The sequence below is a fragment of the Cryptomeria japonica genome, chromosome 11, assembly GCF_030272615.1.
Source record: "Cryptomeria japonica chromosome 11, Sugi_1.0, whole genome shotgun sequence".
NCBI classification, from domain to species: Eukaryota; Viridiplantae; Streptophyta; class Pinopsida; order Cupressales; family Cupressaceae; genus Cryptomeria; species Cryptomeria japonica.
In genome coordinates this window covers 413,969,963-413,990,805 of record NC_081415.1, presented here as the reverse complement: position 1 = coordinate 413,990,805, position 20,843 = coordinate 413,969,963, and positions in this window count along the sequence as shown.

The following is a 20,843-nucleotide window of genomic DNA, read 5'->3' as shown; positions in this document are numbered from 1 at the left end:
TCATATTAGGGTCATTTGCATAGTAATTGTCCCTTTGCATATAGTGTCAAAACTAGGTTTGGTCATACTTGAGTAATCCAAATCTTTGAAAAACCCTAAGTCATTGTTAAGAAGTCTAGACCTTATCAAACCTTTTCTCTTTATGTCATTATTGTCATTTGGTCAAACCTAGCTTAGTATCCAAGCATATAGGGGAGACTTTGTCATTTTGTCCTTTTGTCACTTGGTCCTTTTGTCCTTTGAGGTCTAGGCATCATCTCAATTTCCAAAGGGTCTCTTTTAGATTTGCATTCCAAAATTTTTGTCAAAATCTTCAAAAACAACCAAAAACATAGGTTGCATTCTTGCCATAGATTGCATTCTTATTTACCTAGTTTGCATTTAGTTTCATATCATATATTGTCCTTGAAAATTTTCAAAAATATTGCATTTGCATAAGTGACATGCCTGTTGAAACAAGATCAAAATCTAAAAACATGGGTGAACCAGCATATCAACCCATTGACAACATATCAAATTCACAATTTCAAACTAGTCAAACAGTACAAATTGAAGGTTTATCAAACACATCACTACGACCATATGGAATGGTTCAACTTGGACCACCTCCATTATATGAACTAGTGTTTGTACCTATGAAACCAGGACATGGGAGTGTTCCACCAACTCCAAGAGGAAGTGCACCTTTCAATTGGAATCAACCAAACCTGCAACGTGAAATTCAAACATTACATGAGGAAAAAACTCTTTCACAAGGATTTGGTTCAGATCAAGGCATTCAACAAGAAATGAATCCAAATGTCCAACCATATTCTTCATCAGATTCCGATGCTTCTGATGATGTTGACATGTTCCTTCAAGATCCAAAGTTGACAAAAAAGATGGATAAATTCTTGAACAAGGTCTTTAAAATGTTCCTACAAAAATATCTTAACATGATGAGTAATGTGACCTCCTCAAGTGAGCAAATCAATGTGCAAAAACAACAAGGTGGTGAGCTGTTAAGTTTCTCTCCGCATCCAAATGAAGAAAATATGCAACAAGAAACTCAACCTACCTTGATGAGTAAACGTGTTTCAAAGGCATTGACAGTGACTATTCCTCAAAAGTCACCATTTGAGACAATAAATAATCCATTATTCAACACAACACCTGTACAACAAGATCAAATGAAGACCGTTCAAATATTGACAGCTGTCCCTCAACAAGAAGTGGTTCCTTACATGCATACAATTGGATCAAAATCTAAGATGCAAGAAAGCTTCACGACTGGGATGCCTGATATCACCAATGTCCAAAGCAATTCCACGATGTAACAAAGTTCTTATGTCCTGTTAAGCTCAATATATTTCCCAAACACTATTGTGACAAATCCTTCGATAATGGTGACACAAAGAGCTACGGATAGTGGTTTGCACCAACAACAATTGTTGCAACAATTGAGTAATACACAAAAGGTGCAATCGAATGTGCAAACAAGCAATGTCCAACAACAACAATATCGCACTCGACAACAAATTGCAGCACCTTCTGCCCCATTACAAGTTAATGCAAACTTGCAACCATCACAATGGATTGGACAAACAACACAGCAAGTTAATGCAAGTGCCATACCCCATCTTAAAGAGAAACAACCAAAACCACCCAAACAAAGTTTTTTGCAAATGATGGGATATACACCGCGACAACAATTGGCACAAAGTCAACAAATTCTGATTCATTAGCATCAACAACAACATGTGCCTCAATATGTGCCAAGACAAACAAGCTATCATATTTCACAACCGCAATTGGCACCTGTGCAATATCAACAACATTCTCAATTGCAATATCAACCTAGGCTAAGTGAAGCACAAAAAAAAGGTCAATATCAAGGCATGGTACAACCACAACAACAAGAGATGTACCAAGAAAATTATATGCCGGAGACACCAAAAATGGCCATTTCAGAGCATCAACAACTGATCGGAAACACGATGTATTGACAAAGAGTACCCACTGGGATTAATGATGGACCTCCAAAATCTGATATAATTGCACAATAGCTTGAGAAGTTGCAACGACAAGTTGATGCATTAGAAACTAAAGGAACAAAGAAGTTGTATACAGATCAGGATTTATGTCCTAATCCATTTGATAAGAGCTTATACATGCCTCCATTCCCTAAACATTTTGAGGCACCTAATTTTGAGAAATATAAAGGGAATGGCAATCCAAAAGATCACATTCAAGCATTTTTCATGGCATGCACTGAAGTGAGTTATGAGGAAACATATTTAATGCACTTATTTGCACGAAGTCTCACTGGACAAGCCATGGATTGGTATTCGCATCTGCCAGGAAATATAAAGACTTGGTCTGAATTGGCTCAAAAGTTTATATCTCACTTCGCATTCAACATCGACAGTGACGTGACCATGTCAGATTTATGCAACACCAAGCAAAAGCAAGGCGAGCCGTTAGTGACTTTCTTGCAACAATGGCGAAGCTTGTATAGTCGTTCTTCCCTAGATATACCTGAAGAACAACAAGTGAATCTGTTTATCCAAAATTTGGTCCCAGAAATGATGTACGAACTAAAATTGAAAAGTCCCAGTACTATTGAGAAACTCATTAAGAAAGGGATGAATATTGAAACTGCTCTTGTAGCTAAGGGAATCATTAAGCTCAACAAAGACAGTGACAACACGAACAATTCAGGGGACAAAAATAGATTTTGGTATAAGAACAAGAATGTCACTAATGATGGAGTTGTTGATGCAAGAGCGGTAAATGCAAATCAACCCCCATTCACAATCAAGAAATTGAGTGTTCCTAATATGTCAACTATGGAACAAAATCAAACATCAGCGAGCAATGTTACTCAACAGCCGCAATACCAACAACATCCTCAGCAATACACTCAACAATATAATCAACAACAAGGCCAACAACAAAATCAGTAGCGCAAACCTTTCCGATCAAGAGATGGACCTCCTCGACAGTTTACACCATTGGGAGAGCCTATTGAATCAGTAATGAAATAATTAATACAAGCAAAATTTATTAAGCTACCAGATATCAAGGCAGAACCAGTGGTAAAACCACACTGGTGGAATGATAATGCATACTGTGAGTATCATTGGTCAAAAGGACATAAAACCGCGTCATGTTTTCAATTGAAACATATGATTCAAGACTTGTTAGAGCAAGGAGTAATTGAGATAGATCCGCCCAACGCGACCTCTAACACTGATCATACCATTTTCAAAACTCCTTTGCTTGATCATGACAAGGGTAAAGCGTCTTCTTCAAACTCTACCCAAACAACAAATTATGCAAATGCTGGTTATAACAATGTCATCAATTGTTTCAGAGTGTCAAATGAGTATGTTTCCACCCTAAGAATAAAGGAACAAGATCCTTCTTGCGCGGTCACCACTCATCGATCTAAAATAGTCCTGAAAGGAGCTCCTGCAGCTCCTTCCAAACCAACTTCTGCAAGTCAGTATAATCTCTTGGATCATCTAGGAAAGACACCTGCACAAATATCAATCCTTGAGTTGTTGAAAATGTCCCCCATGCATCATGCAGTCCTAGATAAAGCTTTAATTGAGTCCACTATCTTGACAGACATTGATGTTGACCAGTTTCAAGCCCGAATTGGACATCTAGCTGTTTCCCAAAATGTCACATTTTCTGATAATGATATCTCACCTGATAAGCTCCCTCATAATGATCCTTTACACCTTGAAGTCTTTGTCCATAATTGCAAAATCTGACGAGTCTTGATAGATGGCGAAGCGGGTCTTAATATTTGTACCTTGAGAGTGGTCATTGGCCTTGGTTATACAGAAAATGACATTGATGCTTCCAGAAGAATAACAATCAAAGCATATGATGATGTTGAGCATCCATCTAAAGGGATAATTACATTGCCTATCAGAGTCGGTCCAGTGATAGAAAACACTTTCTTGCAGGTCTTGGACCTTGATCTCCCTTACAATATGATTCTTGGTCGTCCATGGATCCATGCAATGAAAGTAGTTCCATCCACCTATCATCAATGTTTAAAATATCCTTACAATGGAACTGAGATAACAATTCTAGGAGATCCTAATCCATTTCAATTTTGTGCTGCCCTAAAGGATTCTCCGCAGCAGCAAGTCCCAGTCAATAGAGAGGCCAAATCACATAGTTATGTGGATCCTAATGAATTGTTAGATGTTGTCAAAGGAAAATTGAAGATACAAGACCAAGGATGCAGAGAATATTCAATGGATCAAACATTTCTCATTGGGAATTTACCAATATCTCCAAAATCATATGGCAAACCGCATTTATTGCAAAAGGAACCTAAGGTCATTATTCAATATCAGCCTCCCACTACATTTACAAGATGGAGTGAACTTGACAAAGAAACTTTAGATGATGATGTCATAGATTGGCTTTATAAGGATCCAACTGAGACCCCACCTGTCAGGTTGCCAGTGGAACAATACGGCAAAGGATTTACAATGCTGCAAAAGAAAGGATATGATGGCTACAATGGCTTAGGCCTGGACAAAAATGGAAGGCTAGAACCTGTTATACCCAAGATGCGACCTCCAACTTTAGGGTTAGGTTTTGTACTATTGCGAATTGGACCCTCATCTTCCAAAGTGACCACGTGTGGAAAAGGGTGTGACCCTGATGATGAAATAACACTTGAGGATACTCGACCCGAAACTGATTCCAATGAATGGGAGTGGAGTTCTTTTTCTTCCAGCTCCTATGCCCTTGACAATATTTTCCTTGACCCTGATAATTTGCCTATGGAAGACAGACATGAAATAACTCCTCTTCCTAAAACATGTCCTAATGCTTGGATAGAGTCATTCTGGGATCCAAGCTCTGAATCGGATACAAGCAGTTCGGATAATGATACCACAGATGTTTACATCTTTACCATATCAACCCTATCTCTCCTTAAAACTGATGATGACATGCCCCTCATCTATCCCCAGCTTATCCAACATGACCAACAAGAACCACTCACATTGGACTATTTTCAAAATGACGAAGCAATTGCAGAATTCCTTGGACTACGGGAAGGCATACCACAAGGTGATCATAAGGCAGGATATGCTATTGACCTAGATTCCATGGAATATTTTGGGGAGTCAACTCCATCTTCCAGTCATCAAAATGAAAAAAGAAAAGAAAAAGTTAAAAATCAAAAGAATAGATCTTTGAGCGAAAACCGTAAGGCACTCTCTGATCATGCAAAAGTAAAAATAAAACACGTAACTGCGGGTGAAAACCTCTTTGAGGTGCCCAAAGGTGGAAGAGTGGACATACCCCTATCAAGTCAGGATAAATCAACATTGCTTGTGGAAATGACCGAGGAAATCAATTTGGGTACACCTGACAACCCTAAGGTCATTCATTTTGCTGCTTCTCTATCAAAATAGGAAAAGATAGATTTTGTCAATTTCTTTCTTGAGAAGAAGATCAACTTTGCATGGTCCTATGCAGATATGCCTGGCCTCGATCCAGAATTAGTCCTTCATCATTTGCCATTAAAAGCAGATGCCAAGCCTATCAAACAAAAACTTAGAAAGATGCATCCCCAGGTGGCTCTTTTGGTCAAGGTAGAACTGAAAAAATTACTGGATGTGGGCTTCATCAAAGCCATCAATTATGCAGACTGGATTTCAAATTTAGTACCAGTTAGCAAAGTAACTGGGGGCATCAGAATCTGTACAAATTTTAGGGATCTTAATAAAGCATGCCCTAAAGATGATTTTCCACTGCCAAATATCGACATCATAGTTGACATGACTGCTGGATATGAGATGCTCTCATTGATGGATGGTTTCTCTGGCTATAACCAAATTCACATTGCTCCTGAAGACTAACATAAGACTGCATTCACATGTACTTGGGGTACCTACTGCTGGAATGTGATGCCCTTCGGTCTTAAAAATGCAGGTGCAACATATCAAAGAGCGATGATGACAATTTTCCATGATTTCATGCACACTTTGATGGAGGACTATGTTGATGACTTATTATGCAAATGTGTCACAAGAGATAGTCATTTAGCCATCTTGGGCCCAATCTTTGACCGAATGGAGACCTACAAGCTCAGACTCAATCCAAAGAAGTGTGTCTTTGGTGTCACAACCAGCAAATTACTAGGGTACATTGTTTCTCACAAAGGCATTGAAGTCGACCCAGCCAAGGTTAAAGCAATAATGGATATGCCTCCTCCTTCTAATCTTTGTCAACTAAGAAGTCTGCAAGGAAAGCTACAGTCAATCCACTGCTTCATAGCTCAGTTGGCTGACAAATGTCATCCATTCTAGCATCTATTGCATAAAGGTGTCGCTTTTAAATGGACCGAGCAATGTCAATCAGCCTTTCAAGCTCTCAAAGACTATTTGCCGTTGCTGCCTATTCTAATGCCTCCTATAGAAGGAAAGCCATTCATATTGTATATTTCTGCAACTAAAACGGCACTAGGAGTTCTCTTGGCCCAATAGGATGAGAATGGCAAAGAGCAAGCTATTTATTATATCAGTCGGACACTAGTAGGCTATGAGCTAAATTATTCAACTATTGAATGGGCATGCTTAGCAATGGTACTTGCAACACAGAAGCTCTGACATTATATGTTAAATCAGCAAACATTACTGGTTGCAAAAATTGATCCCCTAAAATACTTGCTTAGCAGAGCAGCTTTGACAGGTCGCCTAGCAAAGTGGGTTATGATCCTCAGTGAATTTGATATTGAGTATATGGAGCAAAAGGTGATAAAAGGACAAGTCATAGCATATCAACTTGCAAAGGCTCCTATTTATGATGATCATCCCATGTTGACCGATTTTCCAGATGAATCAGTCTTTGCTCTCACATCTTCTAATGAATGGAAGTTATACTTTGATGGATCCCATACCAATTTCAGGTCCGGAGCCGGCATCTTGTTTGTCACCCCTCAAGGTGATGCTATTCCTAAGTCCTACAAAATAACTTTTCATTGTACCAATAACATTGTAGAGTATGAGGCACTGGTCATAGGACTCCAAGTAGCGGTCCACTGGAATATCACACATTTGCAAGTCTATGGAGATTCTCAATTAGTCATCCGACAAGTGAATGATGACTACGAAACAAAAGATGAAAAGCTTATTCCCTATAAGCATATGGTAGATTTCTTCAAGACAAAATTCACAGCTATCCATTTCAGTCAAGTTCCAAGAATGCAAAACAAGTCAGAAGATGCGATGGCCACGATCGCTTCCATGTTAAATATGCCCCACAATATGGATAAATGTGAATTTTTGATTGAATAGTTGCTTGTTCCTTCTTTTGACATTCCGACAATAGATGTGATGTGCATTCTTGTTGGTCCTAACTCCCCGTGGTACAATGACATATATCAATATTTAAAATCTCAAACCTAACCTCCTAACCTTTCCGCTAACCAACGCTGAGCCTTTATCTGACAGACAGCCAAATATGTCATCATTGCCGACACCCTTTACCATCATTCCTTTGACCATACCCTCCTCAGGTGTTTGGATTCTGACGAAGCACAAATGACTTTACATGAGGTTCACGATGGTATATGTGGGGGCCATTTCAATGGTCTGAGCTTAGCCAAAAAGTTGATTCGTGCTGGGTATTATTGGCCCACTCTGGAAAAAGATGTTTACGATTTTGTTAAGAAGTGCTACAAATGCCAGATCCATGGAAACTACATCCATGCACCAGCCTAAGAGCTTCATTCTGTCATATCTTCGTGGCCCTTTTCTCAATGGGGATTGGATCTTATTGGCAAGATTCACCCGACATCTACAAATGGACACAAGTTCATCATCACAGCCATATAGTATTTTACAAAATGGATCGAGGCTATCCCCATGACCTATATCACTAGTGTGCAAATTTCAAAATTCCTATTGAATTATATCATATGCAGATATGGGATTCCCCTTGCCATAGTCACAGATAATGGTCGTCCCTTCAAGAATAAAGATGTCAAGGAACTCTGTGAAAAGTTTCATATCCAACACCGTTTCTCCAGTCCATACTATCCTCAGGGGAATGGTCGAGCCGAAGCATCAAATAAGACCATTATCAAGATCCTAAAAAAGATTGTCAATGACGCTGGTCGAGATTGGCATGTATAGTTGAATCCAGCACTATGGGCCTATCGCACTTCTATCCACACACCTACTAGCGCAACACCTTATTCCTTGGTGTATGGTGCGGAAGCCATTTTACCCTTGGAAGTGGAGATTCCTTCCTTGTGTGTTTCCTTGCAACATCTGATTGATGATGAGACACACAAGGTCTCTCGGTTGCATCAGCTTGAGATGTTAGATGAGAAACGTCAGACAACACTAACACATTTGCAAGCATATCAAAACCGTCTCTGTCGCTCTTATAATAAGAAGGTCAAAGGGCGACACTTTGAAGTGGGAGATTTGGTTTTAAAGGCAAACCCTAAGAATGCATAGTCTACTGACATCATCAAAAGGTAAGTTTGAACCTAATTGGGTTGGTCCTTTCATAGTGACTGCAGCCTATGGCTTGGGGGCATATCAGCTTGCCACTCCAGAAGGTGAACCTTTGTTTGATCCTGTAAACAACATGCACCTTCACAAGTATTGAGCATAATTTTCTATTAGCACTTCTTCAAGTATGATCCTGAAAAAATACAAAAAAATCAAAAAAAAAAAATACAAAAAAAAAAAAAAAAGCAAAAGAGAAAAAGAGCAAGAAAGTAAAGAAAAATGATTCGCCCTCTAGTGAAAACCTGGCAAACAGGCACTTTGGGCAAGTACCGAGGTGAAAGCCTGGCAAACAAGCGCCATGTGTAACAAGATTATTGCTCCGTCATCTGTCATGATCTCTAGCTATGCTTTCTCTCGGCCGGTTTATCATGTCTATCTTTGTCTTGACCCAATGTTCTGTTCCAGGCCTATGATTGGTCAACATCATTGTCTTGCATACTCTAGTTTCTTGTACATATGTCTTTCAAATGTGCATTGGGTGCATTCCCCTTGTCATGATCAATCACTGGGACTTTTAAAAATTGAAAAATGTCCTGAAATAATTCAAAAAAATTGAAAAATGTCCTGAAATAATTCAAACAAAATTGAAAAATGTCCTGAAATAATTCAAAAAAATTGAAAAATGTCCTGAAATAATTCAAACAAAATTGAAAAATGTCCTGAAATAATTCAAACAAAATTGAAAAATGTCCTGAAATAATTCAAACAAAATTGAAAAATGTCCTGAAATAATTCAAAAAAATTGAAAAATGTCCTGAAATAGTTCAAAAAAAAAATTGAAAAATGTCTTGAAATAATCCAAAAAAAAAATTTGAAAAATGTCCTGAAATAATCCAAAAAAAATTGAAAAATGTCCTGAACTAATCCAAAAAAATCAAATAATGTCCTGAGAAAAATCCCTAAAAAAAAGTCAAATAAAGTCCTGAAGAAACAAACAAAAAAAATTGTAAAATCTCGAAAAGCAAAAATAAATAATCCCTTTGTGCATAGACAGATCGCTGAGCACACATCCAACGACACGCAATCACACACTACACTTTAATGAAATCACGCGTTAACAGATGAACTTTTCAATCAAACCAGACATTCAAACTGATCGCACTTGTCATATCAATCATCCGCAAATTGATTTGTCCTTGTCACTACTATCATGGGTCTTATACAGGGTGTGGTATACTTGAAACTAGACTGTGTCCTGTCTTAGATGGGGTACCGCATTCCCTGAAACCAGACAACATGATCGTCCTATCAGCACTTTCAACTTTTGACAATGAAGATCAAGATGTTTGTTTGACTTGTTGGAATTTGTGCATCTTATCTTTTTACTGATTTATCTTTGGCTTTGATCATGTTCCTATGTTGCTCGATGATGTCACTGAGTGATTTAGAGTGACCGGGATGGTTCATGGTCCCTTTCTTTTTTTTGTTGTGATGTGTCTGTCTTTTGCAAAAAGGGTTGCATTTCAGCTCTGGCCTTCAATGCCATGATGCTACGCATCCATTTTGCTACATTAAAATAAAGGTTCTCACCTACAAAGTGCATTACTGAAAGCAAGTTTTTCTTCATCTCTAACTATCCTCTGTCTCATTTTCTTCTTACTAACATTTCTTCCATCCGTTCGGATAGTCAGTTCGGTCTAGTGCTCCGATCTTCAAAAACATATGCTGCATCCTGCATTCATTGGTTAGTACATTTGCATTATATCAAACATCATATCAAGCATTTTATCCATTTCATATTATAAATGTATCAAAAACACATAAAAAATATATCCATACATGTTGCACAATAATACATCAATAGTGCATACGTCATAACACATTGCATCCCATCATATTGATGTATATCATATCATATATCAACATAATTTCGGAGTACAAAATTGGACTGTCTATCCTAAGTATGGCCCGTAGGCTGACTACATAATGTCAAACTACATATGTCTCTGTCATAAGGAGTATGTACCTCTATCACTGGGTGCTCCCTCTATCCTCCTCATCCCTGCCATGTCTCAGTGATGATGTCCCTCCTGTCCCAGGTCTTGGCCATGGTGGTCTCATAGGCCCACTCACCCCTATGCTGCTCAATGACCTCCGAGAGCGTGCCCTGCTCTTTGTCCTCGATCATGCCCGATATGAAGCTGCTCTCTGCTCTGGTGGGACTGCACTCTCATATAGTGTCCTCCAATGGCATATCTCCTCTCCAGTCTCTACCAACATCTGTCCCATCTCACGTACACTGGCATCTCTAATCGACCCAATATACTCAATGACTCTCTGTTCCTCTCGCTGTGCCTGAGCTATTGCTGTATCTCAAGCCGCTGTAAGCCTGGCTATCGCCGCTCTGAACTAATCCTGCTCTATCCTCAAGATTGCATTCTGTCTCTCTAAAGTCGCAATATGATCATGCAGACTCGCTATGGTAGCCCTGCACATCTCCATCTCCTCTATGCTAGCTGTCTCTGGCTCTATGGGTATATCCTGCAATGCCTCCTGCTCGCCTGAATCTGGCTCATCCTTGTCATCCCCATCCTCATCTCCATCCTCATCATCCCCCTCATCCTCCTCATCCTCATCATCTCCCTCCTCCTCTCCTGTGAGTGGGAAGTCCTCCTATCTCCTAGGTACTGGAATGTCAAGATCTGTCAATGGCACTGGCCATTGTCGTGCAAACCATCGCTCATACTCCTTTGTCATCCCGACATCCTCCACATTTGATCTCCAATCCCACTATCTCTGCTATAGCTATGTGAAGTCAGCATATGCTATGTGTGGCTGAATCATACTCCCCCACTGACTCGTCTCTCTGTGAGATCGGGCAAAGTGTGCAGTCCTCCTAAGTACAACCTGCCTCTCTCCAAACTGTTGTCTGACTCTCTCTGGTAGGTACATCTCAATCACTCTTTGGCGATTCACTGGTCTCCCAATCAGGTACCTCTCCTGTCTGCAATACGGTAGCTCACACTATCATCTAACCATCCAAGGCAATCACGATATGGCCTCCATGTGAACTCTCTCAGTCTGTCTAGCTCATGTCGCCAATACAATATGTATCCAAAAGGACCATGTCTCAGTGCTCCCCCATAGCAGTACACATATGGTTGATGTGGTAATACTTGCCTCTCTGCAATCGATCGACATATGGCTATGTGCTCAAATGCCCATACCTGTAACAGTGTGACTCCACAGCTCAAAGTCTGAACTCCCTGATATGCTATCTGATGTAACTGAAAATACAACATAGCAAGCACACATGGTCCCCATGCGTACACCGTCCCCTCTGTCACCATCCGCTCTAGCACTCTTCCCCATCCAATAGGGAATCCATGTCCTTGTCTATCCCCTACTAATAGACATGCTATCACCACTGCTATCACCACGTATCGTCGATCATACTCTGATGCCATGGTCTCCCAACTGATCTCCCTCTCTACGATATCCAGATCATCTGCATCGCACTCAAATAATCTACACAATGCATCTCTCCCTGTCACTGGGTCATACTCTACCATCTCCCCATGAATCGGAATGCGAGGGATACACCATACATCCTCTAGTGTCACAGTCGCCTCTCCAGTCGCTAGATGGAATGAGGAGGTCTCTGAATGCCATCGCTCTACCAATGCGGTAAGCAGTCCTGTGTTTGCCCTAATATCGGGCATGAATGTGATATAGTATATCCCAAGTCCTGCTAGTGTATCTCTATCCGTGCTCTTGAGTCTATGTCGTAACATGAAGCAGTCTGGTCAGTTCTCTCACGTGATCAGTGGATACTGTCAACTCTGCATCACAATTGGGGCATATTTTGTCAGTTTTAGGGTTTGCTCCTACAGGTTGCATTTCCTCATTTCATGTCTAAGTCAGGGTGTTTTTCATCTCTTCTGACCTATCCTACCCTTATCCCCCCTTTCCAGGTCATTTGCATGTTGTTTTTGACCTAAATTGAGTTCCCAGGGCACAACTACGCCTGTGTCACATATCCTACGCCTATGTCCCCCTACACAAGTGCAGAAGACATTACACAAGCGCAGAATTCACCCTACACAAGCGTAGAAGTCAGTTTCTACATTCCCTGTGGGCCCCACAATGTCCCGCATGCAAGTCAAATTCATAACATTGAAAACATGAGTTTTTGAGATACATACCGCTACTCCTGCATCGTCCGGTTGTCTATACGTGCATACACATTCTCCGAGGTGATCTGCCATTGGAATGTTCACCATCTCTCTGCAAGTGTCCTTTTCCAGAGCAACAAATTCTCCTCTTTGGCTAGTGCAAATGAGCAATTTTCCCTCACTTTTTCTCATTTATAGATCTTTGTTAGTGCATAGATGGACGCGCACTCTCTCCCTCTCATGTTGGTTGTGGTCTTTTGCATCTTTAATTGCTTGTCCTTCATGCATCCGGTCTCCGATTGTCAGTCTGTTTGTTCCTATCATGTTCTATCATTCTTATCGATCAATTGGCCTCTTTTCTAGATGTTTCTGGCCAATTCCTCGTGGGGGCATGCATATGTCATTATTATTGTCTAGGGCATTTTCATTATTGTTCTTTGAAACAACGCTTAAACTCGCATTGTCTCAAAGAGGGGCAAAATGTAGACACCTAAAAATGGTCAACGCTTGCAGAATCATACTTTAACATTTGCGCATTGCCTTATTTTAGGGTTTTTGCGTCGCAATAACATTTCTCCTATGTCACGCACTTGGTCTTTATCATTTACGAGCATCGATTCCTTCTTCTACATTCTTCATTTGTCTCGCTTTCGAATTTGGTCTTGTCGATAACAATATCAGTCATGATTTTGGTCAATCTTATCCTGTTGCATCTATGAGCGTATTCATTTGTCATCATTTTGGACATCGTCAATCCTAATTAGGGTTTTGTCCTGTTTTCAATGTTGTCATCATGCGATCGATTTGTCATCGATTCTTGTCTTTTGAATCAATTTGTCATTAATCTTGTCATCTTGTGATCTATTTTGTCATTGATCCTTGTCTTCTTGTCAATTTTGTCATTTTGCGATCGATTTGTCATTGATCGTCATCTTTCTCAATTTGGGTCAATTAGTCATTGTTCCTCGTCAATTGGCATGTTTATCAATCACATCATTTATCAGCATTGGTCTTTTATCAAGTCAGAATCATGATCAAATCGAATCGATATCGATTATCTTTTGTCAAGACCTAATTGTCATCCTTGCATTTCTAATTCATCTTTTAGGGTTTCATGATTTTATTCATTTAACCCTGTTTGTCATTTCTCTCTCTAGGTTAAATAATTTATCTATTTATCCTAGGTCTTCATGTCAAAATTAAATGTTTAATTTAATTGGCTAACTAATTATTCCTCTTTTTGTGAATTAATTAATAAATGACAAATTATTAATTGATTTACCTAATTTCTCCTAATTCCTAATTTCCTAATTTTTCATCAATTTCTAAATTCCCTCTTTGTGAATTAATTAATAAATGAAAAATTATTAACTAATTCACTAAATTCCTAATTTCCTCATTTTCTAATTTCCTAATTCCTATTTTCCAATTTTCTAATTTTCCTAATTTCTAATTCAATTTCCTCCTATTTTTCTCCTAATTTCATGGGAATGACATTTCAAGTTGTCATAATTTGTCATAATTGACAATCAATCAATTTTGACATAGAAATTTGTCATAATCTTGTCATAAATTATCAATCAATCAATTTTGCATAGAAAGTGCAAATTTGTCATAATTTGTCATAATTGACATTTTTGATTTGCAATTTCCATTTGAATCTCTTCATGCTAATTTGATCATCTCTCCAATTTGTCTATAAATTGGATGAATTTCTTCAATCAAGACTAATCACATTATCAAATGAATCACTTTGTCGAATCAATCACGCTTGGAGTATTCTTGCGCTACTATCTTGTCTACTTGCTTTCATCTCATGTGTATGCACTAGTAGGTGAGATCCACAACAAAGCTATTTGAAGGAGAAAGAAGGACAATGGAGCCACATGAAGGAGACTTTCAAATCTGCACTTGGTTTGCTTAATTTTCAAATCTTGAATGTTTTGTTTTCATGTCTTTATTGAGTGTGTTAGGATTGATCATTGCATTTGAGCTTTTGTGATTGAGCTATGACTAATATTGAATTGCTTTGATGATTTCTGATTTCCTAGCTACAATATGTTTTTCTTATGATTATGATGAATGAATCTAAATACAAAGATGCAACTAAATGACTTAAATGGAATGCACTTAATGAAATGTAAAATAATGCAATGATTGAAATGCAACTAAATAAAATGAATGATGATAATTTAAACAATTCTAAAGATAAATGAACCTACAATGATCAAATGCAAATTGTTTTTGTTTGTCCAATTATACTCAATCTTTATTTATGACCGTTGATGTCCGAATGGAATGAAATGCTTCTAATGCAACTGATAATGAATTCTTATAATGCAGATGAATTATGAGCTAATCTAAAATGATCTAACTAAAATGATACTTCCATTCTTCATATGCTATCTTATAACAGTGCTTAATTTCATTATTGAGCTTTAAAAATATTGTAAGAAAATACCAGCAACTTGACATAATGATTCAAGCTAACCTGAGTATTTCTTACATGGATTTTGATATAGAAAGTTTATACAAGCAACTTGATATAATGAATCAAGTTGTCTTGAGTATTTCTTGCAGAACAGACAAGGATTATCCTCTTTCATGCATGACTCGGAACACCTTCCTTGATCTTTTGTCGATCATATCCTTAGACAAGTACATACCTTAATAAGAGATAAACCACAAACAAAAAACAACAAACAACAAACAAAGAAAATAATCATGCCCCACCATAGCTTCTCTAGTCATGGACATCCTTGAGTCGCATAGAGTACATGATTAGCAATAAAATCAAGATATAAACACTGAATCTTGTATGTCATTCACATGTTCTCATGGTCATTAACTAATATAATCATCTTGTTGAATGATTATTGATAATATTTTATTACTTGCTGGTTGATTGTTTATTTTTTGAGTTTCATGATTCAGTTGTTACAAAATGCCTTAATATTCGTTGCCTTGTTGCTCGTTATCTGTTTCAAAATCCTAGGTCTTTTTGGTTTTTTCTAAGTTTTTCAAATGTTTTGGATTTTCAAAGATTTAAAAGACCACCTTAGCAAAAGGAATTAGGATTTTTCCCCCAGCGGAAACAAAACTTTATTATGGATGTATGAATTGATCAAGATCCAAACTATGGTGGGATATAATGCATATATGATTGACTCTGATAAAATCCAAGACAGTGACTACGATAAGTATGTCAAAGATTGATAATTGTTGGCAAGCTGCATATTTCCTGTGAATGGTTCATAGCAATGGATGCGGAAGATGAAATGGATGAGCTAGGATAGATGGAAGCGATAGATGTGATAGGATGGATAGATGCACAAAGTGATCTCATAGATGGAAGAACTCACTTTTAGATAGCGCCTGTTTACCAGGTTTCACCATCTAAATTTATTGCATTTTTTCCATATTTGAATTTTTTTTTCTCTTTTCACTATTTTATGCTTTTTAGGGATTTTCTACTTTTCTGATTTTTATTAATTTCTTCAAGACTTTATATGCATTTTACTGAATTCTTCAAGACTTTATATGCTTTTTATTGATTTCTTCAGGACTTTATATGCTTTTTACTGATTTCTTCAGGACTTTATATCTCAAGAATGGAATTTCTTGAGATGGATGGAATTGATAGGTTCATCAAACCAATCACCTTCTGGGGTAGATAACTTGTATGCTCCTGAGCCATATGCTGCTACTATGACAAAAGGACCTAACCAATTTGGTTCAAATTTGCCCTTCTTTTCTCGATCTTGCTGATTTCTTGGATTCTCCCTTAGAACTATATCTCCAATCTGAAAAATGTGTGGCTTGACTCTGTGATTATAAATTCTTGTCATTCTCTGTTGATATGCCTTGAAATGATCTATTAAATTTTGGTGACATTCCTGAATTAGGTCAAGTTCTTGAAGTCTAGAGACTCATTGTTCTTCTTCTGGTATAAGACCTTTCAAGGAAACTCATAGAGAAGGTATCTCTACTTCTATTGGTAATATGGCTTTTGATCCATAGACTAAGCAATATGGAGTTGCCCTTATTGGTGTGAAAATGTTGGTTTGGTATGCCCAAAGAGAAGGATTTAGCTAAATGTGTCAGTCTTTACCAGCTTCATTGACTGTTTTCTTCATGATTTTTAAGATTATTTTGTTTGATGCCTCAACTTGACCATTTCCTTGTGGATAATATGGTGTAGAAAACCTGTGTTGGATATAGAATCGCTCACATAGTTCCTTCACATCTTGATTCTTAAATGATCATCCATTATCAGTGATAATGGTCATAGGGACTCCATAGTGACAGGTTATATAATTCAAGATGAATGATGATATTTTTTTTCCTGTCACATTCGTCAAAGGTACTGCTTCAATCCATTTAGTGAAATACTCAGTAGTAGTCATAATGAACTTATGTCCATTAGAGGATGAAGGGTTTATCTTACCTACCAAATCAAGACCCCATTGGGAGAATGGCCATGATCGTGCCATATGATGCAATTCTTGTATAGGTGTGTGGATGGTATTCCCACGAATCTGACATTGTTTGCATTTATTGTCATATGTGAATGAATCTCTCCCCATAGTAGGCCAATAGTAACCCATACGAATGAGTTTCTTAGCCAACGTTAATCCACTTGAGTGTGTGCCACAAATACCTATGTGGATTTTGTTAAGAACTTTCTTAGATTCCTCTTGTTCAAGATATCTTAGTAGAGTGATATCTAGGCCTCACCTATATAAGGTATCAACAATAATAGTATAGGGGGATGAATGACGGATAAATTTTCTTCTCTGATTGCAGGATATGTTAGGAGGAAGGATATTCTCTTTTAAGTATTGATAAGCTTGGTTGTATAAGGATTGGTCGGTTCTAGATATATGGCAAATCATGTGAGTATGCTGGGATTCAATGGTAGGATTCAAGACATCTTCAACCTGAAATTCATAACATTGTTTATTCTCCTAATTCTACAAAAGAGATGCTATTGTAGCCATTGCATTTGCTGCTTTATTTTCATTTCTTGGGATCTGATTGAATGATATTTCTTCAAAATATTCTTTAAACTCTTCTACCAACTATTTGTAGGGCATAAGCTTGTCATCCTTAGTTTGATAATCATCATTTATTTTGGAATTCCTTAATGTTCCATTCAATAGACATTTTGAACCCAATAGTCAATGCTTCATATTCTGTAGTATTGTTTATACATGGAAACCGCAGTCTACATGATTTTGGAATTGTGTTTCCTTGAGGTGTGATGAACAAATTTCAGTGCTTGATCCATATTGTGTATAGGAACCATCAAAGTACAGCTCCTAAAATTTTGTACTTATTGTCAGAATGTCTGCATCAGGAAATTCAATGTGCAATGGTATGTGATCTTGTAAGGGTGCTTCAACTAGTTGATCAACAATGACCTATCCTTTGATAGCTTTTTGATCAATATATTCTATATCAAACTCACTTAGTACCATAACCCATTTTGCCAATATCCCTATCAAAGTTGACTTGTTTAGCAAATACTTTAGTGGATCTATTTTTGCTATCAGTTTTACAGAATGAGTCACCATATAATGTCGCTGTTTCTGAGTTGCGAATACAACTGCTAGGCATGTCTTCTCTACTGATGTATATTTCAATTCATAGCCTACAAGTGTTCTACTGATGTAATACATTTCTCTTTATTTACCTTTTTCATCATGGTATGCTAAAAGCGCTCCTGATGATACATTTGTCACTAAGATGTAAAGCAACAATGGTTTCCCTTTGATTGGTGATACAAGTATTGGAGGATTCATCATATTTTCTTTAATTTGCATAAAAGCTTCTTCATACTTCTGATCCCATTTAAATGGAATATTCTTATGTAAAAGATGAGTGAATGAATGACATCTATCTGCTAATTGAGAGACAAATCATTTGATTTATTGCAATATTCCTTGTAGAGAACGTAATTGAATTATGTTTCTAGGCGACTCCATTTCTATGATAGCTTTGACCTTTTCTGGATCTACTTCAATTCCACAAGCTGATATAATGTACCTAAGAAGTTTTTTAGAGGTTACTTTAAATGCACATTTCTTTGGATTCAATTTTAACTAATATTGTTCGAGCCTATCAAAGATCTTGCCTAAGATGTTCAAATGTTCTTTCCTTGTATGGGATTTTTCAAGTATATCATCTACATAATCTTCCATAAATGTATGCATCATATCATGGAAAATTGTTGTCATGGATCTTTGATAAGTTTCTCCTGTGTTCTTAAGCCCAAATGGCATAACATTCCAAAAGTAAGTACCCCATGCATAGGTGAATGCTATCTTTTCTTGATCTTTAGGGGAAATTCTCATTTGATTGAACCCCAAGAAGCCATCCATTAATGAAAACATCTCATGTCCTTCCGATAAGTCCACAATTATATCAATGTTGGGTAGTGGGAAATTATTTTTGGGACATGCCTTGTTCAAATCTCTTAAATTGGTGGAGACTCTTATGCTTTTATCTAGCTTTGACATTGGCACAATGCTTGAAACCCATTCTGGATAGGCAATAGGTCTTATGAAACCCACATCTAATAGTTTCTTTAACTCAACTTTTACAAGGATAGCGATGTGTGGATGCATCTTCCTTAGCTTTTGTTTAACTAATTTTTTTGCTTTTAGATCCACATTAAGATGATGCATGATAAGATCTGGATCAAGTTCTAGCATGTCTGCATAGGACCAAGAAAAATTTATCTATCTTTGTCTAAAGAATTCTATGTATTCTTTCCTTTCTTCATCTGATAATGATGCAAGAGGATCAAGTATCTTGGAATCCTTTGTTGTTCCAATGTTTATTGCTTATGTTGGCTCTATTTGAATAGTAGTTCTCTCCTAAAAATATGCAAGGAGGATGTCAAATTTTCCATATTTTGGTGCCTCAAAGAGGTTTTCATCGTCATATACATCCTTTATTTTTCCTCTTGATTGATCTAGTGTTGCCATGAAATGGTTTTCAGCACTAGGTCTTTTTCCTTGTTTTATTTCAATTTTGCGATTGGAAAGTTTGGCATTCTCCCGACTGCAAGAAACATTACTTGATTTCGCAATGAAAGATATCTTAGGAGTTATGGCTTTGACAACATTAAGATGTACACCTAATTCATGGTCATTGGAAAAGATATCCAATTCAGGGTTTTCTAGGCCAGCCCAATCAATTAGTTCTGGATGAAGAAGGGGTAAGTCACAGTCATCGTCATTGTTAGGTGCTTCAAGGTTCATGACATAATAGTCATAATTTGGCGTAGAGTAGGTAATTTCATAGATATAACGCTCTTGAGGATAGTCTCTCCCATGTTCTCTCCAATCAATTCTAACAAAATCAATATTGGTATTTTGTGGTTCACAATCAAGTGACTCTTCATTTTATGTTTGTCCCTCAAACGAATGGATTATATCAACACATACATCTTTAATACTGCAAGTTCCTTCTTGATTAATTTTAATAGATTAATTTGTATTATGAAGTTGACATACTTGTGTACATGACATGGAGGATTCTTTTGCTATCTTTTGTCTTCTCTCAAACACAGCTTCTTCTGGACTAGTAGTCAATCCTGCTTGACTATCTATTAGTTCTTCCATGGATATTTCATACTTGGTACATCTTGCTCATTATTTGATAGAAATCTAATATTTCTTGATTTTTTATCAATAAATATTTATGTTTCTTGTGGTGTTACTTTTTTTTTCTTTTTCATCCTCTTTCTTTTGTTGTTTTGTATATGCCTCTTTCCTCTGAATTATGAGTTCTTCTTGTCTTATTTCCAACTCTATTCTTTGTTTTGTGAAAGATGAGTCTTCATTTGCAATAGCTACTTGTTCCTCATCCTTTTCTTCACTTGATACACTAAATGATATATTTGGACCCCATTCATATTTATTTGAATTTGTCTCTGAACCATTATCTAGGATTACACCACTATACTATACAAGAATATTGTATGGTGCGAATAGTTCTCTAATTTTGGCCATCTCTTCTTTCACTAGTTATGGAATATCTTGCTCAGATTCAACATTTGTTTTTATTCCTTAAAATTGTTTGCAAGATTCTTCTTCTCGTTTGATTGCAAGTTCTTCCTATTGTTTCTCATATTCTTCTTGATTTTGTTTGTTGGCTACTATTTCTGCTGCTAGGT